This window comes from Anser cygnoides, chromosome 5 (assembly GCF_040182565.1).
Source record: "Anser cygnoides isolate HZ-2024a breed goose chromosome 5, Taihu_goose_T2T_genome, whole genome shotgun sequence".
Taxonomy (NCBI): Eukaryota; Metazoa; Chordata; class Aves; order Anseriformes; family Anatidae; genus Anser; species Anser cygnoides.
In genome coordinates, this window is record NC_089877.1 from 7,897,610 (window position 1) to 7,920,354 (window position 22,745).

At 38.3% G+C, this 22,745-nt stretch overlaps 1 long non-coding RNA gene across 4 annotated transcripts in view; it reads left to right on the forward strand.

Annotated features, from left to right (window-relative positions):
* Positions 1 to 21,798: 21,798 nt before the first annotated feature.
* Positions 21,799 to 22,745, forward strand: part of LOC106033857 (uncharacterized) — a 59,605-nt gene continuing 58,658 nt past the window's right edge. For all 4 annotated transcript variants that reach the window (XR_010831716.1, XR_010831715.1, XR_007157739.2 and 1 more), the window contains exon 1: positions 21,799 to 21,981. This is a non-coding gene — a long non-coding RNA (uncharacterized lncRNA). The remainder of the gene's footprint in view (positions 21,982 to 22,745) is intronic.

A 22,745-nucleotide genomic window follows, 5' to 3' on the forward strand; every position in this document is an offset into this window, starting at 1 on the left:
TGTGGGGTAGGTTACTTGAACAAAACTTCCAAAACAAGTTTTTGCTGTGGTGGCATTTTAGAGCTTCTTTTTACATTCTCTCCCATCTGTATAATACGCATTCCAAACGCATACACATATGAGGGATGGTTCCTCCATTCCCTTCCTTGAATGACTGACTCATTGAGGTATGTGCATTTTACTTTCAAGCTTTCAGTATCAGTGGCTTACTACACCTACAGCTGGATCCAGATAGCTACAGCTCACAATTTTTGTCTTACATACTTTCATAAAACTTAGGTTTAGCTGTACAGCATTCTGATTTCCAAGTGTCTGAATTGCACTGCCATTGAAGTTGTTTTCAGATGTCATGTTCATGTTAAAAATGTGGAGCACTGTTTTGATTGTCATGTTGACTACGTTTTCTACCTTATATGTTTAACTTGAGGCATTCTAGAAGTGGAACTGTTAGAATAATTGTAAATGGATTAAGGAAAATAATATTAGACAACCACATTTATCATTAATGTTATCTGTTTACTTCTGGCTGTAAGTGTGATGGGAACAGAAATTGGAAATCTTGCATCCTAATTGGGCAGTAGCAACTTTATGATATTACCTTGTCTTCCCCAAAGTTGTAAACTAGCATACTTTCACACAAAGTTTTTTCTCAGAGCATCTGCTTTCTGAAGTTTCTACTAGTTTTTGTTTGCTTAGAGCGATTGAGATAATTTAGGTACAGTAGTAGTAGAAATCTGTTTATGGTAGTGGTTTAGTACTCAATACATTAGTAGGGCTATGGAGAAAAAGCAGTTATATAAAAAGGCTCTGAGTGACCTCAAAAGTTAGTAACAGGGAATGTCAGCCTGTCAGATTGCATTATTACCATACGCTCATCCTTATTAAGGACATTTGAGTTTCGTAAACGATGATTCACCTCCCAGGTGGTGTAATGTCCACTCACTAGACCTCAGTACGAGTTTTCATTGTTATCAGTTCTAGAAACTGTCACTGACTATTGCAGGAGCTCCCCATTATCCACTTCTAGTTACGGCCTCTGTGTGGAGCTTTTGGAACATGGGACTGACTTTTCTTTCTCACTTTTTCTTTCTTCCCTGTATTAGTAACTTTAATCTGGAGTGAATCCCAGAGTCAAAAAAATAATAATAAATAAATAAATAAAAAACCAAATGGGGTCAAGAATGTCTGGGAAAAGTAATATTGTCCTTACCAGCTCCTTTCCTCATACTTCTGATATGGTAAAGGCATTTACACTAGCATTATGTTCCCTTCCAAATGTGTAAGTAAGTGTCCACTGCCGCTTAGCAGAGCTCCAAGTGAATGAGTTATAAGTCAGCCTTAGATGCCTCATTGTTTGAGCATGTCCAAATTTAAAAGACTTTCTTCATTGTCCTAAGACCTTTGGTTTCAGCTAGTTTGCATTTGTGTTTGGTAGAATTAAGCAGCTGGACTCTGGAACTCCACAGTTAGGAATTTTGTCCATTTCTCAGTGATTTTCCATCTCTGGAAAGTCCATTTGACACTTAAATACTGAAGAAGAACTAGCTGATAGCAGTCAATGTATATATTTGTCATATTGTCAAAGCATATTGTTGTTTGTCAGTTATATTGTAATAGTCCTGTCTGGGCATTAAAATGTCTCTTTTATCTTTTAATGTAAAGAAATTAATTTTCTAGCTTTGATAATGTGATGAGAGATTAGCTTGAAGCTCCACTTGCTCTCTTGAGCTGACATTTTACTTACCTTTCATGTCGGTTCTACCTCCCTGCCCTAAGGACAGACAGAGCTTCCTTTTCATGGTAAATTCTTCCATTAGCTGTTTTGTTTGAACTGGTGGTTGACCTTAGATTAGCAGTATTATGTGAGCCTGTGGAAAATGTCCCTGGTCTAGCAGTGTTGTCTGAAATGGAAACTAAAGAAAAGGTACTCAGAGATGTTAATGGTAGGATCCTGTGTTTCTCTAGCAGTTGGTAGCATCAGCTGAATAAGGTGAGACAGCTCTAACAAACTTTCCAAGTGATCTGCTCAGAATGAAATGAGAGGAAAAGAAAGGGGGACTGGGTCGTGTTCTGAAGTGTTGCATTTTCTCTCCCTTACTTCTCCCAGTCTAACCCCCAGATTTCTGCCTGCCTCTGTTTAAGTGCACAATGACCTGAAGCCTTTGTGATTGCTCCTCTTACGATCTTTTGTACTGACTACGTCCACAGAGTAACATATAGGGGAATATCACAGCTTTGTTTTAGTGTATACGATCATTTAATTAACCGCTAAGCAGGGATAGTGTTTCAATACCTGAGTGAAGTTAATCATTAAACTGCGATTTTTCCAGTAACAGATGAATTGGATCACAGTTAATTTTAAATAGTCTATTTACATGAAAATTGTTTTAAAAAAATAAATAAAAAGCCAAAGAGCACACAGACACAGGCACACAGACACGCACACACACAGCACAAAAAAAAAAAAAAAAAAAAAGAAAGAAAAATCATGAGTATATTGAAAGAATAGGCTTTTTTCATGGTTCTGGAAGCTGCATTATCAATTCTATCTGTAATTGATTTTTTTTTGGGGGGGGGCAAGGGAAGGATGTGTTATTCATTTACTTTTACAAAGAACTTTTTCTCTCTCCATTGCATTTGAAGAAAGTAATATTTCTGAAAATTTCTTTCACCTCATTATTAGTCCACACAGCTCACAGAAGGCAAAATTTCCATACGAGAAAAAAGCAGAATATATTGACATAAGTTATAAGGTGGAATTATCGCTTCCATGTTTTCACTGCATGAAGAAGTCCCCTTCCCTACATTTCTTTTAATTTTCCAGCATTTGCTCTTTTTTTTTTTTTTTTTAATAGCAACCCTTCCTTTCCCTGTTTCTTAGTGTTTTGAGATCTGCAAAATTTAAATCCTACTTGGAAAGGACTACACATTCCTGAATGTAAAAACACATTGAATATATGCTGGGGGGGAGAAAAAAGGTCAGATGTAAATCTGTTAAAGAGAGATTTAGGCTTAATGTCTTATAAGTGTAGCCTGTGTGGGTTTTACAATATATGTTATATAGATGACTGCTTTTCTGTGCTTTCTTCAATATTTTGCATGCATATAACTTCACAGGGGAATATGAATAATGTTATTGTGTCTCTTAATGGCTGTCAGGTGAATTAGTCTTCCAATTAATAACATATCATTGAGAACTTGAAAATAAATTTCGGCAGCTGTAGTCTGATTAACTCATATACCATTACGAGTATGTGGTATATTGCAGAAAATTAGTACTGCTATGAATGCAGACAGATTTTTGGTCCAAGAAATCTGCTTGTCATGAATATAACTGCATGAATCTCATTTAGACAATATTGATCTTAAAGTTTATGTTGCATTAAAATTTAATTTCCTTTTCAGATGTCTGAGTATAAACTTGATGCCTGAACTTCTGACTTTTTTTTTTTTTTAAAGTAGATCCTTAAACTGTTGTTGTTATAGTTATCAGAAGTTGACAAACCAAAAAATGTAAGCTACCTCCTCCAAAAATCCTTAAATCCCCCTACAAAGAAAAATCATTTGTTCACAATGAGAATTTTCCATCAAATAGAAAGTTTTCTTCCCCCTTCTTTTCCCTGCAGTGTTCTAAATCTTATTTTTATTTTATTTTGGGAAATGAAATATAGGAGTCACTCAAGACATTTTTCATTTCAGGTTTAGAGGATGATAAATAGCAATTTACAAAAATGTTATGGAGGAAGAAATGAGGCTTAAAAAAAAAGAACTTAATCATATTGAGGCAGCTCAGTATGATGAGACAACAAATGACCTGCCTCCCTTTGGCAAACAAAACTGAATCATAGTAAGGAAATGAGGTTGCCAAGGCAGTGAAAAACAGAGCTAGAAACTTCTCCTCTACGTCAAGTCGCAAGTTACAAGGCATTCATAGCCTATGGGAAATGGCGAGTCCATTGCATCTTGCTCTTAATAGACAGGGTCTGCGGCCTCCCATAATTTCCTGGCAGAGAAATCGGTGATGTCTTCTGCACAAAGGATGAAGTGTGCTCACACCCCATAGGCTTTCACTGTCATGGCTGAGGGGCATTTTTAATAGTTTGGAATTTTGACCAACACTGGGCAATGGCTGTTCTGGGGTTATAGGCAGGATTTACATTTCTTGGGTTATCGAATCTGCTCAATTTAAGAGTGGCGCAGTTACTTTGAGGGATGTAATGCTGTATATGCAAAGTACCTAATTTTGAAGCTCTTGGAATTAATGGGATATACTATGTCGATCACTGCTTCAACAGTACTTTCTTCTTTCCAACACTCTGAAGTGCTAATCCTGTTTAAAAAAATATATAAAAAAAATCCTACATTATTCTTGATGTTCATTATATTCAAAAGTCCATCTAAGTAGTCTGGTCTTTCTAGACCCTGCCAAGGAAGAGTTTCAGGACAAGAGGCAGTGAATGAGGGCTCTGCTCTTGGGTGTGCTGCTGACCTTGCGGGGTGACAGTGGCAAGTTTCTGTCCCTTTCTTTGCATCTCAACTTCCCTGCTCACAGGACAGGAATAGTAAGTCATACTTGTGTGAAAATCACCATAAGACTAGTGAATAAAAACTACTATGGGTATATTTGGTAGCCAGTCATTTTTTGGCTTGTCATTCAACTTTTTATTAGAACTTAGAAAGTTAGAGATACAACAGAAAAGATTATTGTTTTAGGCATCTTTCTCAAGGTGAATAGTAAGCAATAATACATTTGATAAAACTATTTAGATCCCATAGTATATGATGATTGTTCCAACATAATATTAAGGGGGGTGGGGAAGGACAAGTCTTAATTTCTTTCAGAAAACACCATAATGCCCCAGACTTGCAAAAATAAAAATCAAACATAAAAACTGTTGATGCATATGCCAACCTTTCTTGAGCCGTACAAGTTTGTTCCTTTTGCACTGACCACCTCTTTGAAACCACCTCTCCAGTGAGTGATGTGTTTAGCAATACTTGAGATCTGGAAGGCAGCAAATTCCAAAGAGTGATCCATGTGGCAGCTCTGGTTCTTGGGTACCTCGCTTTCCCGCAACTCCCACTTTCGTGGCTGGGGACGCCGCCAGGCTCTGTGTCCTGGGGCTGGTCCTGTTCTGCTTCTCCAGGAGCCGCAGCTAGAAAGCATGCAGCCAGAATACACAGAGGGGTGTTTGACTGCTTTGTGTAGGTCTTTTCACTTGTTCCCCTTTCCCTGCAGGGCTGCCTTCCCTATCTTCCCTCTAACAACAAGTGAACTTCATTCTCTAACTAGAAGGTAATTGGGTTTTAGACACCACTGAAGTGTGCTAACCCTTATTTTCCTGACTCATATCGCTGCTGTCTCTGGTGGTAGAATACCCATGGTCAGTGGTATTTTTACTATTTTGCCTTTTGAAGGTAAGGTTAGACATCCACTATGAAAATGGCAGCAGCGGTGGGAAAGGTTAATGTGTGCAGATAGACGAGCAGCGAGGAGAGTTAACTGAAGGGCAGTTAACTGAAGGCAGCTATATACCTCTTCAGACTTGTCTGCAAAATTGTCTCTCTTTTTTTTTTTTCTTCATTCATGGTCACCTAAGTTAGCCAAGGCCTCATGTTTAAACTGTCTGAATAAATAAAGCTGGCTCCAGGTGAATTGGGCTTGAGCTATGGTCGCAGGAGCAGCTGTGCTGGCTGACCTCAGGGATGGGTGCCTCTCACCCTTCCCAGAGGCAGAGGGAAATACTTAAGTGTGCTTAACCTTTCCTGCCACAGCTACTTCTGGAAAAAGGAGTCCAGTTAGATGCCGAAGATAACATTGGCAAGCCTGCACTATCCTCTAGGACACCTGCTGCTGGAGTTGAGCTAATAATCTCAAGTGTGAAATATTCCAAATATAAGGTGAATTAACAAGGAAATGGGGGCCCAAACAGAAGTGTGTCCATTTAGCACAACTGTAGGAGCTAAATAGGCTTGACTGAAATCATTCTTTTACTTATGCCTCAATGTAATTTTTAAGATGAAAAATGAAACATTTTAAATGAAGCAAGTATGAGATGCTGATATTGAAGACAAGTAATATTTTTGTTCTCAGCACTTGTGCATGTTTTATGTTTCCACTTTCTACTGGAATATCTTAGCATGTGTTGTTTCATTATGTTTTTCACTGTAAAAAATTGCTAGTAGTTTTGTTTTCCTTTATCCTTCACGCTTTTAAAATTTGTTTTATGTGGGCTGAATATGTCTTTATTGGTTAAAATAAGTATGTTCTCAAGCATTAAAGTATAGCATGTCCAACATGACCCTGAATGTCTGTAACTTGTTGGCAGAAACTGTGACAATATATATTGCCTGAGGAGACACCCTCATTAACAATTTGTTTCTTTCTTGCAAATAGATAAAATATTTTGAAATCCAATTAGATTTGATGTTTTTTTCTTTCCAACTAATTTTGTAACTGATATAAACCAAAATGAGTTATGACTTTTTGAAAATCCCATACTTTTGTAAAGTTAAAATAGGCTTTGAGAACAAATGAGTGCACTGCAAAAATTAATACATGCAAAGTAATGTAAGCACATGGCACTTTTAATTTTTCAATGGCCTGGGGGTACTGTTATCTGGTCTTTTCTGGGAAATCACTCATCATGTTGCTATCGGGGAAAGAGAGAGCTGCAGCCCCCTTTCTGGGAGCAATCCAATGCAGTATGGATATTAATTAAATTTATTAAACAAATAACACAGCGACTCAGGGAAGCAGGGGTCCATCTGCCAGCTCTGTAGATTGATCTCTGCAGAGACGCGAGCTGAATGGTAGTTAAAGCTAAGTTGCAGAGCTCAGCAGATGGGCTCTTGTCTCTAGTGGGGGGAGATTTGGTGGCGGTCCAACAGCTTTTTTCCCCCTCCAGGTTTTTGTTCCTTGCAACTGTGATTGAAGAAGCACTCCTCTGCCTTTTCTCAGCCTTGCCCCCCCTTTTGTTTATCTGAGCAATGTTTAAGTCTGAGTGATTTGTTAGAGAGGCAAGTCCCGGCTGATCTCATTTTGTGTATGTGATGTAAACCTCAAGCAGAAAATAATTAGGAAAATGTAATCCCATTGACTTTACACCCCACTTGTGTACACTGCTACATCTCTGCCTGGTGCCTTGGAAAAGGAAAAGTCTAGTGGCAGTACTTTACTTACTATTCAAAAATCACTGCCCATTATGCATATACTTTTGAGAAAACCTTTGTTGGAAGCATGTGTACGCAGTGTGAAATTATTTCTGTCTGTTGGTCTGGATTGTGGTGGTGTTCTTTTGATTTCACTTTATTTTATTGCTTCCTGTTGTCCTCTCTGATTCTTGAAGAAAGAGTCCCCCTGCAATCTTGCTGTAAACTGATGTCAAGCAAATATTGATCTAATGAATTGTTTGGTCTGTGTGGGCTACCTAAAACCTATGGTGCTGTCTATTGCGGATTAAAAGCCCTTATAATTAATTACGCAATTAAGCCCTTTATTTATTATATATTTGCAGGTGGGGAAGTCTTTAATCAAGTCTGGAGTGTGATGGGTAATATCTGCTGCTGGAGACCTGTCATAATGCCACTTACATCCTTGGCACAACTCCCACAGACTGTGGTGGGAGCAAGGCTGGCCCTTAGTGCTGCAGGGAATCCCGCTGGCTGCAGTTCAGAAAGCCCTCCGAGAAGGTTTTGTAATATCTAATCAGAGTTCGACTATTCCTCATCGCATGCTTGTAATGGGAAAACCGTAACCACACAAAAGTCGCCGCTCTATGACAGCAAACAGTAATAAAGAGATGATGAGCAACATAAGAGGGTTCTGCTGTGTGTCAGGGAAAGATTGGATTTGTCTCTCCCGACTGAGGAAGAACTAGGCAAAATGGCTTCTGAAGTCAGTGGGAAACTTGACAAAAACAAGGCCTGTGGGATTTGGCTCTAATAATGTGTGGTTTACAGAGTAAACAAGGGAGAAATCTTTTCTGGATAATAGTTTATGCTTTTGTAGGTCTTGTTCTTTCCTCTGCAGTGATTTTTTTTTTTTTTTTATTGCTTGGATCAGCCTTGGTTGGAAGAACAAGATCAAAGTTTAACATGAATATTAGGTAGGCTTTATCTGGGTGGGGGGATTTGCTTTCATAAGTTTACTATTTTGCTATGGATATGTTTTCCTTTTTAGACCATGCTGACATTAATAACATGAACGTTTCAGTTACTATGGTAAAGTGTAATAATTAGTTGTTTTTTCATTAGTGCCCTACCAAGGAGTATTCTAAATTACAGAAGAGACATTACTGGTCTGTGTTTTTTTGTCAGTGATTTAAGATGACCCATTTATTGCAAAGAGAACTTTTTTTCTCTTTCCAAAAAAATCTTGTGTGCAAATATGTAATAGGTGATCAAGCCATTTATTTATTTTGTTTGTTGGAAGCAAAACACCTCGGGGTTACAAAACCTGTGCTTAAATTCATAGACTATTTTCCACAGTCTTTCTGCTGTTTTATACCTGGGTTAATTTTGCTGTAGGATTTGAGTAGTAATTCTGTTAGTTAAGGGAAGACTGGATGTTATTCTTGGAAGGTGTGTTGTTTTGTTGTTGGTTTGTGTTTTGGGGTGTTTTCTTTTTTGTATTTCTTTGAATCCCGTCTTGTGTTTAAGTTGAAGTGTTTTTAAAATAAGAGTGATCTCAATGCATTCTTTAGGGTAGAAATTAAATAGCTAAAATTGTATAAACTCATGCAAACTAGGAGGAGGAGAAATTTAAGACAGATGCATGACTTGCTTGCTGTGCTTAATACCACGTTGCTTAAAATCATGTGTCTTTGAAATGAATTTTGCATGTTTTACAAGCAAGCAGACTAACAGAGGTACACGGTAGGGGTCATGTTAAAACGAAAATGTTTTGCCCAAAGTATTTTATGTTATTACTTCTAGTAGTGGTGCTTAATTCCAGTATTCCTCAGTGAATTGAGCTTCCATCAGTGCTACTGAGAGCTCTGACAGAGACCAAAGTATCCGCTACTCACGTTAAATTTGCTCTTGAACAGGATCTGTGGGGTGCTGTTAATTTGGATGGAATTGCAGAGATGGAAGCAAGAGGCTAGTGAAAGGAAGCAGATATACAGTAACTGCGCATGATGTATGAACAATGCTTGTGATTTTATTGAGCTGTTCCTCAGGCCTAGTTACTTCTAGATACAGTCATACTTCCATCTTGCTTTTTTTTTTTCCCCCTCCTACAAATCTAGTGTGTATTTACAGGAGGGAAGGCAAGTAGCCTCTCTACTGTACAGAGGCTTTCCTAGGAGTCTTACAGTGTTCCTTACTAAAAACCTGTTATGATTACACAGGTAATTTATTCAAGGTAAAAAAAATAAATTATAGCACCTAGACACTGCAGTAGCAAATGAAATAGAACAACACATTGGTGAACACTTGTACATGTTGCATCACTTCTTATTTTGAAGCTTTACCTGGACGCAGTTTTTTGGGGATGGGAAACTAATATATTCATTTGCTACAGTAAAATCTCTATTTTTGTCCTACTTGAAACAGTATTGATTCATTTAAGTAATTACCAGTAAACCTAGGAAAGATTGAGGAACTCTTGAGCCTGGAAATAGCCTAGACATGTCTTGTAAAATAAATTAAGAATGATGATTTTTGCATTAATGTGAATTGTCTCTAATAACATGATGTATGTTTAAAGAGGGCTTTGGCTTTATAATTCCAAGTGAAGTACACTTAGCTCTTTAATAGCACTTTCAAGTTGCATGCTTTTAATGTTGACAGCTATATTTAGTACATTTGATATTCCATAGGGTGTTCTTAGGAGAAATGAGCACATCTGATGGAACAAACCCATTCTCCATGTTCAATTAGCAACTGTACCGCTCTGTTGAGGTTAGAACAGATAGGTTTTTTAGATGTTACTATGAATATGTGTATCAGTGCTTAGGGACAGCAGATCATTCTATTTAACTTTGAACTATCTGACTTTTACTAGTTACTGTCCTTTAATATTAATAGGACATTCCATTTTGTCATTGTATATTTCAAAAAAGATAAAGAATTTCAGTCTTAAATTGGAACTCATTTCATCAGATTAATGTAGGTACCAGATCTTTGATTCTTCTAGCAGATAAGTTGAGTGTGTGGCTTAAGTCTATTGAGGTAATCCATATTTTAGTGTAGATATTATCATTTTGGAAAAGTATAAAGCTAACAATATAAACAAAGACTTGAGAAAAACACATGCTGGCCATTGGCAGGGGTATCTTTGTAAATCATCTTTGCTCTTAATTGTTCTTAATTTCACAGTTCTGTGTTTCCACTAAATACACTTAAATCCAACAAAACACGTAATCCAGATCTATTTTGATTTGCATGTCTGCAGTGGCATTTATCAAAACTGTCAACATTTTGGTGGCATTGCTCATTTTTGGAGGCTCATTTTCTGATTTTTGAACCACTTTGATCTTCCAGAAGCATGCAGTGTTGGCTGACACAAGGCTTTAGTACCCTGGGAATTGCTCAGTGATTCCCTTTGCCCCTGAAGCAGGGATGCAGCTCCTGTGGGCTGCTGGAAGTTCATTGTTTTGCCTGGCAGCTTGCACTGCAGCCCTCTTCTCCAATCCTCTGCAGACTGCCAAGCTGTGCTCTGCAGCTGGGAGGCTCCCAAAGCTTAGTCTCGAGGTTTAGGTCACTCTGAATGCTCCATTGCCTTTCCTCTACTCTACTGTCTCTATGAAGGCATTGCATCCTAAATTTACCACTTTTATCTCAGCACCAAAGAGATTTTAAATATACCTTTACTCTATGTTACCAGCAGGGCTAAATGTAATGATTTCAGAATTATAGTTAAAAATTAATGTACAAAAATAAGATACAAAGAGTTTGAAATTGTGTTTGAATGTACTTCCAGTAAATGTCACTTCATGTCTTCAGTCTTTGGTGTGTTGCACAGCTTGGGATGGAGATAAGCAATGGGATTTGATCCAGTTTTCATGTAGCCACCTTATATTCTTTAAATAACCAGGTAAGTTCTAGGTAGCTCTTTCACTGCTTGTCCTTCATGTACTAAATTTTGGCTTCTGTACGATGCAAGTGCAATCCTAATTACTTGTAACACCTCATTTTTAGTATCCTCTAGCCAACTGGAGATGGCAGTAACATCCATGAGGAATGATATCTAAGAGCATTGGCATCCTAAATCAAGAGTAACACTTCATATCTCAGCCTCTGTGGACTGGATTAGCAAACCATGTGTGAGCACCTTCAATCAAAGGAACCTGAGTGGTGGCTCTGAACTCTTCAGTATTTTTTCCTTGCCCATCCCTGATTCAGCTTAGCTGGCTGTCCTGTGCAAACCTCATGCAAGCCTTATGCTGTGCACAGCTGATGTAGAGCTCTGTTGCATCTTTGTTTTTCCTGGTCCTTGTTCTCATGTTTTCATGATGTGGGGGACTGTCTTCCAACACGATGTGGTTACAGTTCAGGTAATCCAGGGTCATATCATTAACCATGTTCTTGAACAGGTAAGGAAGACTTCCGTTTCCGAAAAGAATTTTGGATGGGCACAGGCATCAATTTTGTGATTCTGGTGTCAGGTTCACCAGTCCTGATTTCTGGGTTCTTGTCAGTCTCTGCAATTTCACTTATCAAGTATGTAGTGTGCAAGCAGAGCTCAGATTTGGGTATTTTAGTGTCCCAACCCAGCTTCAGGACTAAAGGTGTAGTAAGAGTGATAGGAGTAGTAAGTAACAGACTGGGGAAGAAAAGTTACAAGTTTGTTTTTTTTCAGTTTTTGTTTTTGTGTAAAAATAGACATTTTGCAGTTAGACATTGGGGGGAGGTGGGAATTATTTCTGAAAGTTCACACTGTTATAGCTGATAGTTTCCTATTTTCTTTAACTTTTCTGTTAAAACCCTTACCATAACTTGTTTAGTGTCTCATATAGACTGGGTCTTATAACGATTGAGTCTTATACAGACTAATGGAGATAATCTTTTTGGATTCTTTTTGAGTCACCTTTTCCACTTTTTTGGACTTTGCATTCATTTGTATCGCACATACCAGCTGAACGAATACTTCCTGCCCAGTGCAGTGCTCTTCTACTGCCTTTAATGGCATCTGACTGGACAACAATCTGCATTTGAAGATGCTGAACAATAGAGTTGTGTCCACATAGGCCAAACTACCTCTTCCTACTTCTGGAATGAGGTCTTTAGTACAAATTACTTTTTCCTTCATTTCTTTTATTTAATGAGGCTTTACCTTCAGGGAAAAATCCATCTGCCACAATTTTTGTCTGACTTTCATATATATTGTTCATTTGAAGAAAATGGAAAATGTTACAGTAGTTGTTTCTGAGATGTAGCACTTCAGATATGCAGGCCCTTTTCTGTAAACACAGTCTACGTGTTGCTCAACTTTTGGGGAAAAATATAAAAGCTGTAAATTGAATAACTCAAACCAGATTTGCATGTTAATCTGTTTTTAAATGAGTTTTCTCATATTATAGATGTATTCATAATTCTCTGGAGGTTTCAAGCGAGACTGAACTGGGTCAGATTGGCTTGTATATTTTCTGTAAGTAGGATGGAAATAAAATCTAGTGCTGGATTTGTTATATTAATCATATGACTACTGAGTTGGAGCTATTATGGGGCTCTTGAAAGCTTGTAAAGTAATTCATAGCTTTCCATAGGATCAGCCATGCCAATGTACCCACTCAAAGACGTTAACTTACGGTATTTCAGTCCTTCACAACCTCTCTTCCATTATGAAAGTCCATGGTATTCATGTACTTGGTGAAAAGTGGGAAATGTATTTTTAAAACCATTTTAATTTAAAGGCATTCAATTGAGGACCTGGAATATCTTTAGGCCTAAACTTTATTTTTCTTCACACTACTTAAAATAGTATATCTGAACCCATACATTTTCTACTTTAACTATATTTAAATACAAATGCTATATGTAAAATGTTTTACTTGGTTGGTGAACCTTACCCCTGGACTTAGCTGATCAGTGGGAAGCCTTGGCTGCAACTTTGAAGAAAGTAGTGCATATCATGGTTACTGTGTAGTTAGTGATTTCTGAGAAGCTTCTATAACTTCTATAACACTTCTACTATTGGGAAGGCATGTTAGCTAGCCCATGCTCTGGCACCCTCCTGAGCACTTTGGAGAAAGTGCTTGTTTTTACTCTTTTACTTTTACTCTTTGCTGTTTCTCCCCATTCTAATGGCAACGTATCAGCCCTACAGAGCTCCAAGTCTGCCCGCCTCTCTGTCAGTTACTAAGATAGATAAATATGTGGCTGCTAAACATTTAACTTAACGCATGAGATATTTGGGGGATTGAACCTAACTTCTTAAAATTGTGGATGCAGGGAAGCTTTTAAACCTTAATATTCGATATCAGTGTAAATTACAGAAATCTCTCTTCGTGACAACTGCTCAACTTTTATTTGTCTTCAAGACTAATTCAGAATGGATTTGGTAAAACTGAATTGAATGTTCATTTACGTGATCATGAGTTAAGTTTCAGAGATGTTCAGGCTCTTTTCCTTGGCAAAAGAAGCACTTCATATAAGAAACTTCATTGCTTTGGTTTTGTGTTTTGACTCATTGCAGTGTGATTAACACAATACTCAGTTAAATGCTGCATAGGTACATCTTTCTTTTCTGTTTATGACAGAATAATGGTTAATTATCACCTATCAAAAAGACGAATACTTTTTCATTAAATTAAATAAAGAAAACATTTTTAAATGCACTATTTCAGCTTGTGAATAAATTTATCTAAGTAAATGTACATTTGCAGCTTCCTGAAACTTCTGTTTTCTTGCTGGATTTGTTTTTTAAAAAGTGGAAAATAATTCTCTCAGCAAAGGCAAAAACCAGAGCCATGGATCTGTTTCCCAGGCTCTATTTCTAGTCACTTTGAGAGCTGCATAACAGTTTTTTCCTCTAATGGAAGGAAAAGATCAAACTGTGCTAGCATGCAGTGCTACAGTCCAACAGCTTCTATCAGCTCAAGTCTTTTCGGCTACTTTTTATTAAGTAGTCCCATTGCCCTTGCAGCATGTCTGTCAAAACTGCCTACTACTCTTCAGACGCATGCAGCTTTTCTTTCTTTAGTACTGTGATGTGTCCACATGGGTGGACATTAGTGTATATGTAACCTGTAAGAAGAAATGATGGATGTAAATTGCTTTAAAATGGTTATAGTAAATATGCTAATTTTTAAATATTGCCTCTCTTAACATCCCACCCGGAGTCCAAATCTATTTTAAATGGTAAATGATAAAATGAAATTTCTGTCCGTGTAGATGAACTTGGTTACTTGTGTCTTCTGTGAAAAGAAAAAAAGAGAGAGAAAAAAGAAAGATTAACAAACAAGCAAACAAAAAACAACACAAAAACTTCCTGATGAAGAAACCACATGCACTGGAGATACCGTGGATTGCAAGGTGCTGATCTAGAGTTGAACTTCAAAATCTGGGGACATTGGGATAAAGATTTTTGTATCACCTCTCCCCCTCTTAATGTTAGAAGTCACCTCTTATCCCTCAGTTGTGTTGGATTTCGTGAATATAAAGTCATTGTCTATCTGAAATCTCTTCAGTGAAGAAGCTTTCAAATTCATTCGTCAGAGCCTGGTCTTTAGTTTTCATCTCTATTGATGACCTGGTTTGTATGGCTTTATTTTTTATTTTTTTTGAACCCACATCAAAACTGAGTGCCCTGTGCTCACCTCAAAGTACAGTGCGCTTCACAAAAGGTAAATGTGCCAGACAAAGGAATTTCTGCCCTGAAGCATGTCAGCTCTAAAGAGGCATGAGCAGTCGCACAGAACAATTGCAGCATGGCCAGTAGGCATTGCATCTGGAGTGCTTTGTGGAGCAGATGTGGTTTTCAGGTTTTATTTTTTTTTTCTTTGTTTGGCTGAGGTTGTCTGTTTTGATTGGAGGCTGAAAAGGAAAATGGGACACTGGTTTGCATTGTATGCCTCTACTCTGTAATCAAGAAGGTGAGTGGAAGACAGCAGTAGGTGAAGGACATGAAGTAAAATAGATTAGAAAGGCACAAGGAGATTAGGAAAACAAAGTCCGAATACGGAAGAGGAAATATAAGGCTGAATCTTTGGCCTTCTTGTTTCTGCTTATATATTTATATTTTGTGCATTATATGAGTTGTTATCCCACATGCAATATGAGATGTGATGGGTGGCAAAAAAAACATTGTCCCTCCTCAACCAGAACGAGAGTGGGGATGAACAGTGCCAGCGTGCAGGTGGCGTGTATGGGGGAGCGGGAAAAAGAGAGGGATGCAAAAATCATTAGCATGGGAGCCACCATGTTAGAGGTGTGAACCTAAAACCATCTGACAGTGAGTGTTCCTGGGTTCAGATTGTTCTGACAGCAGTAAAAGACTGAAGTGTGAGAAGACAGGTTTGTTGCTTTTTATAATTATAGAAGTGTGTTCCTACACCTTGTTTCTGTATATAATATAAAGGATTTTCATCAACAAATATTTATCATTTATGTAGCTGAGGCCTATGATTATCTCTCCATAAATTACCAACAGTGTGATGCCCAGGGTAGTACATCTTTTTTTTTAATTTTATTTTAGTATAGCATTATGTTGATGTGATTTACATCATGATTTCTGGGACGAATGCACAGAAAAATCTGTTATCTAGCTAGCTACTCTGTGAAATTGGGGACTGTGGATTTTATTGACGACATACTCCCTGTGCTTACTTTACAAAAATACAAACGAGATGGAGGGATAATGATCAACATGGGCATGCAAACCATGTTGTCAATTACTGCTACTTTGATTTTATAATCAACCATTACCTGATCAGGTATGTTTGTGTCTCCACAGGGATTAGTTTGTATATTTGTTTATGTGGTTGATTTCAAAGTTATATTGTACTTGCACTTCTGTGTTAGGTTACACTTCACTGGTAGGATCCGAAGAATGCTAGAACGGTGAGTTGAATCCACAGGCAGACTGAATGGGTCTGTCTGTGAAGTGCTGAGGCTCTTGTCTGAGCACTGAGGTGACAGAGGCTCCCTTCTTTGCTCTTGCTGCTGCTTTGTTGCTCTTGACTAGCAGTTGTGTGGCAAACAATGCTGCCACCACCTATAAACTAGGATAATCCCTGTTCGAAAAAATTCTCACCATTTCCTTCTTAATGTGAATCATTTTTAGCGGTGGGTTTGTACTGTTACCCCACAGACAGCTGTATTGGCCGCACTTTAAGGGCTAACAGCTCTGCATACATGGGAACAGGCGTTTAGAGAAACTGTCCAGGTTGCTTTGCTGCCATGCCAGTGTACCATGAAATGGTATTTTGGTGGTGTGACAACCCTGTTATAATTTCTGTAGTGGCTGCAGTGTAAGGGGTTCTTTCCTCTTTTCACTTTTTGGCTTTTTCCCCCTGCTGTGCCTGCCAGTGCAAGACTTGCCTTGTGCCAGCTCAGCTGTCTGTGTGGCCACAGTCTAAGCAGGGTCTATTAAATAATTTGCTTTAAAAATAACCCAGAAGAGACACAGCAAAATGTTTTGTGTGGAGTTTATTGTTTCATATGCTAGATCTGGCTGAAGTATTGCCGCAAGCACTTGAATGATCATAGTCAAGGGTGGATCTTTTACTACATTCATAACTCATACAGAAGCATCCAGAGTAGTTTAGGTATTATTACAAAGGTATCAGTGGCATACAGCCCACAGTGCAGACAAGCGAGCCAGTGTTTACTCAGAACATAGGAAACAAAGGTGAGATCAGTTTGCGAATTGGCCGTGGAGCAATGCTGGTTTTCGTATTGCTGTGGGTTAACCCTGGTAGGTGACAAAGCGCCGCACAGCCACTTGCTTACTCCCCTCTGCAGTGGGACTGGGTGGAGGAGAAGAAGAGTTAAATCAAGAAACTTGGGTCTTAAGTGGTAGTGTGATAGTCCACAATGAAATACCAGAGTGCATGCCGTTTCTTCGTATACATTTGTGTTCAGAAAGCCAAGCCTGCTGAAGCCCCCCAGTGACCGCCCAGCACAATGACAAGTACAGTGCGGATGCCTGCCACCTCCCACCCTGCCCTGACACTACTGGTGAGGTCAGTGACTGATGTGAGATGATGTGGTGAGCTTGAGCTGCAAGTGGATTTTTAGCTACCTTTTTTGACCTTGGGGTTCTCTTGAACCTTGAGGTTCTCTTGAACTGAACCTCTTCTGAAAAGGTAACCCGTGGTTTGTCGCTTAAGAGAATAGCCACCAGGGTTGAAAGATGGGAAGGTGTCATCTTCCCTTCCCTCCCCATCATCTCTCCTTCCTCCTCCTGCCCTGCTTACTGTCCATCTCCCTTCTCAAGCCTAGGTTTGCAGTAACATAGCTCTGTATTTCAGCCTCTTTGTTTTGTCCTGAGTTTTGGGGTAAGGCTGCCATGGTTCTAAGTGATGAGAGGCAATGGTCAAGTGGAATAACATCAATTTTGCTACACTTTCTTTCTTTCAGCCCAATATCAGAACTTCCACAAGCTTCTACTTGTTTCAGGGAACATGTAGAACAGTGAGGTTACATCATTTTTCTGAGATAAACAGAAAATCTGAGGAAACTAACTGTATATTCTGCAGTAGTCACTTCAAGCTAAAGATACAGCCTTTCTTTCTGCGGTCTTGCTGACAGAAACTAGCTGTGCAAGCTATGTACAAACTATCAGCATTTGGGGAAATGGCTGGTGCATTTGCACAGGGTAGTGAAGCCAAGTCCTTGCTGTGTACCAACCCAACAACACACATTCTGTTTCCCTAAGCGCACTGAGGACACCGGTGGTAATGGCAGAAGAATTTGTTTAGGCCTCACCTGCATGTCATGAGTGGAATTTGGCTTTGGTTTTGGTTGATTTTAGCTCAGAAGAGTAAGTAGCCAGTTGGAGAAGCTGTGAGTCCAAGCGAATAATTAAGTGGTTTTGGCCTTCCAGATATAACACAATATAGAAATTCATATAATGACAAGAAATTGAGAGTAGATGCAGAGATTTTGATTGAAACAGAAAAACAATGTTTATCATGGGAAAAATCTGTTGGACAGATTAAAATTGTTAAGAGGCTGTTAGTTACATTTATAGGAGTAAATAAAATGGAAAATAAGTGAATAATGATTCTTTAACTACAAGATTTCAAGTAGGTAGCACTTACTGTACTTCATTTGGCTATATCTGTGGAATGACTCATTTGTCCAGAAATTTAAAATGAATGATTAGAAAACAAGGAAAGAAGCGTGTAGAAAATTAAGTTCTTCATGATTTCTCCTGAATTAATTATATTGCAGCCTACTCAGTTTTTAGGCTAATGGTTCCAAAGGGCTTGTTATTTTGAGCATCCCAGCAATGGGAGCTGTTTGCTCCACAGCACAGAGAAATGTTTCATTTTTTCTATATGTCATTACCCAGGGAAGTGGAATATATTATACGTTGCTAAAGAAGGTTGGAGCAAAGAGATGAACACTGATTATTTTGAAGAAATCCAATGCCTTTATCTGAGACTATTTATAAGAAAGAAGTAGATTTGTATATAAACGTTTAAATAAAAATTGGCAGTGCTCATCAGTTTCCAAGAAGTGTTCATTCTCTTTGCTGACCTGGTCCCTGTAAGGGATATATGATTATTATAATTATGGGACTACAGTCCTCCCTGGCATTCCCTCAAGTTTAATGTTTAATGCTTTTTTTTTGCCTTTTTTTTTTTTCCATAATAATGTGATATGCTAAAATCCTGCCTTATTTTGAGCAGGAAACTGGTAGGACTTGGGGAACAGGCTCATAAGATGTAGCCTTGCCAGAAATCCTACAGCTGGATGGACATACTCTGCTAACTGAACTGTTCAAACACCATGTAGGCTGTGCACTAAAGGTACCAAGGGTCAGCGCTGGGTAAGGTGTGCTTCAGAAGTATCCTGTGTTCTCTGTATAATTGTAATGATGCTTGGTCTGGGAAAGAGAATTATGCTTGTCTGCACCTTAGCTTTAGGTCTGTTTTTTCCTGCACCTTTCTTAAGATACCAGAAAGTGTGTGCGCGTGACAGGAGGGGAGAAAATGTGAAAAGATACTCAGCCAAATTATAGCAGAGGGCATATGCTGTCATTTAAGGCCATCTTAATTTCATCTTTGACTTTATTTCTTCAGGGAAGCCAATGTTAATATTCTGGTTATAATGGGTTAAGTACAGTAATGAGTTCTCCATCGTGATCAGTGCCCACTTCTCATATTTGTATCATGTGCCATCTTCAGGATGACAACATACCCAGCCTCTCTCACCTTTTTTTATCATTTCACCTGAAAAAGCTTTAGATGTCAGAAGATATTTTTTAATAAGTTAAGTGCTGGTCAGACACAAAACTTCGGTTTTGTCAGATGTAAACATGAAAATATTCCTGCAAACAGAGATGTAATTACAGCATGGAGTTTGCTGAATCGGGAGTGTCAGGCAGGAGCCCAAAGGCAATAATTTATTTTATACGTGTGTGGCCAGACTGTGATAGGAGATAGGAATGGAGCCTTGGGGCTGCAAGAGGACACGTGGCCAGCCTTGCAGGTAGCCTTGTGGTGTTCTCTGTTTGCAAGAAAGGTAGAGCCAGGCTCCTGGTCCAAGGGCTGGTGAACATGGTCCTGGCTTGAGAAAGAGGCTGGGCTGAAAAGGAGGAATGTATGGAGAGAACGCAAGTACTGGGATCCTTACACTATTAGTGAGTAGGACGTGTTCCCAGAAAATCAGGCTTCATTCTCTCCCTTCTTTCAGAGGGATTAGCTTGTCTCATTTCTACCATTCTTTGACACCACTGTAATTTTTCAAGCTGTAGCAACCTTGCTACAACCTTTAATACAAGAAATTACAATCCTGATGGGGTCAGAGAGAAGTAAAAGAAAGTTAACTTTTAGGGTCTGTACCTTTGAGGGGTTCCCAGCTACACCCCTAGGTCTGTTTGGCATCTTATCTGGCAAATGTTTCAAATGCATCTCTGTCCCTTGCACCTTTGGAGCAGGCTCTTGCATCCAGATCCCAACTGGTTTAGGAGGAAGCCTTGGCTCTGTGTTGCCTGGCTTTGATAAGATCAGGGTAATTGAGAGCATCCTTGGGAAAACTTTGCAGGGTGCTGTAGGTGCCTCAGGGTTGGGTGGCAACTGCAATGGAATTTCTGAGATGGCAATTTTGGGCTTAGCTGCAATTCTGCCTAAATGTCTTACTGGAGCTGGTCCTGAATGCTGTAGTATGCTATCAATTTTAACAAGTTTTTGAATGAGATTTAAATAACATATCAATAATTCACCTTGCCAGGTAGAATCTTTTCTTAAAAATGGAGATTCCTAACCTTTCATACTGACTGCAGCTTGTGCCTAAAGTGGAAAGATATATATGAAGTTCCAATCATTTTGACATGTGTAAGGGGTTAAGTCATTCTTGAACAGTTTATCGCTCATCAATTGTAATTAAATATGTTTATATTAAATTATGTGCTGTAATTAATGTAAAATCTTTTAGCCTGTGCTGTTATTAGAACCAGATGCTGAAGTATCAACAATATTTCAACATGACTGTGCTGCCTTGCCAGCTGTCTAACTGTAATTACTTTAATCTCAGCTTGTTATCTAATTATCACCTTTGTAAAGGGAAAAGTACTCTCTAATGCGTACTGATTGTTTCAGATGATGATGAAGAGCGTGAAACAGCTGTCAGATATCTTAGCCCTACTTATCTGGATTAGAAAACTTATTGGGAGGCCTACTTTGCTTCAAACCTTCTTGACAGAAAATGGGACAGTGGGAAAGAGACTTTTTTTCACCTTGTTTACCCTAGAAATGTGATTCCAGTAATCAGTGGAGACAATAGAAAAGGATGAAACAAGGTAAACAATTACTGTTCTAAGGTAAAAATAGCAAGACTGTAACACAGCACAAAGTGTCTATGGTAAGAGTTTCTGTAGTGGACACTATTTTTGTCTTTTTAAAGCATAGTCTTGCATTTCCATTGCAATTGTGGTGGATTACTTTTAATTTAGTTATATGGTTTCTGCTGAAATGTGGCCATGTTAGTTATGTAGTTAGTGAGTTATGTATAGCATCTACGTAGGGAACTTCTTCCTGGAGCATCTTCAGTGCCTTAAACACCAAACAAGTAATACTAAGAATTCTATGATTGATAATGAAAAATTGTATGATTGGCAGGTCTGTTAGGAGACCTAGCGCTGTAGTCATTTTACAGAACACTTTACTATTGTATAGCTTTTAAGGAAGTGACGAGAGCTCTGCATCTAAATAAAATTCAACAGAAATTTTGATGTTAAAGTAGAAATCTTAGTAGATTTTGAATAGTAAAACTTATGTAAGGATGATTTTTGCCAAAAATTCTGAATTTGTAGTTGTTTGTCTTCCTCCTCCAAACAGTGCTGACAGGGATGTTAGTTCAAGACTTCTTCTTGAACAGTCTGGATATTTTTTTGAAATATTTTATTTGGTGGCAGTAATATAATAGATAAGAAATAATGCAATTTTATAATCATGTCTTCATAGCAGTTGTAGCTTTTAAAAATGAAGCTTTAGTACAGTTACTTGTGATTGAAGTATATCATTGTTAATGCTGGCATGGTTTGAATGTTGCTGAAATACGTGAAAGTAGATGTCTTCTCTTTCCCTGACATTCTCTATACCATAGCAATTTGTCACTCTATTAAACTGTACTAAGAATAAAGTTTTTTGTTTTTTTTTTTAGAGGAGGGGAGATGGTTTTTGCATGCTCTTTTAGTTTGATATCAGGACAAAACTTACTAGTTATACAAAAAAGATAATTTTCTGCTATTGATTTAAAATGTTTTGCGTGCCTTTTCAGGGTCCAGGGACACGCTCCAATGAGGCAGTGAAACATCATTTGGAAACTGTTCATTACCTTCAACTTTTATGAAGGTGCAGTGATGTAAGGAACTCTTTCAAACTTGAGTGTAGGGGCTGTAGGATTAGCCACGTTTCACAATGTGCTTTATTGGCCAGACATCGAAAGAGCTGTTGTTTTTTTTCTCTTCCACCTCACATTGTAACAGGGTGCAGCCCAGCAGAAGGCTTCAGTGCTTGTCTTCCTAATTAAAAGAAAAAAAAAGGGCTGTAGACTGGGGCTCTTACTTATCACTTATTTTCTGAGTAAAATAACTGATATTCTGGTCACTGTAGAGTTGCTCTATCCTTTGATTTTTTTCTCAAAAGTATAGGAAATGAAGTGCTGTCAAGGAGGAAGGATCCCGAGCAGAAGCAGGGGAACCTGGGAAGTTGTTTCTTCTGCTCTCTGTGCACAGTGATGAGTAGTTGTCCATGCAAATGAATGGATGTGCATACGATTATAGATAAAATTTCAACTTTGTGCATTTTAGCACTAAATGCTTAAATTAGGTGTATTCCTTAACACCAGAGTTTTTTGAAAATTAGAACCTTAAAATAGAAACAGGTCTACAGCATCCTCTCATTTGAGAACATCAAATTACTTTGTAAAGGAGAGTTTTTGATACTTTGAGTGAAGACTCATCCAAAGTACGGATGAATACTGAGGTGTATGTTGACTTTTGGTGGCGGAGGCAGAAATAGAGCAGAATCCAGTGCTATCCATTGACAGTCCAGCTAAGTACACTAGCATAGTAACAATAATGCATTTGCTTTGGATTTGTCTTACTAAACAAGGTAGATTTACTG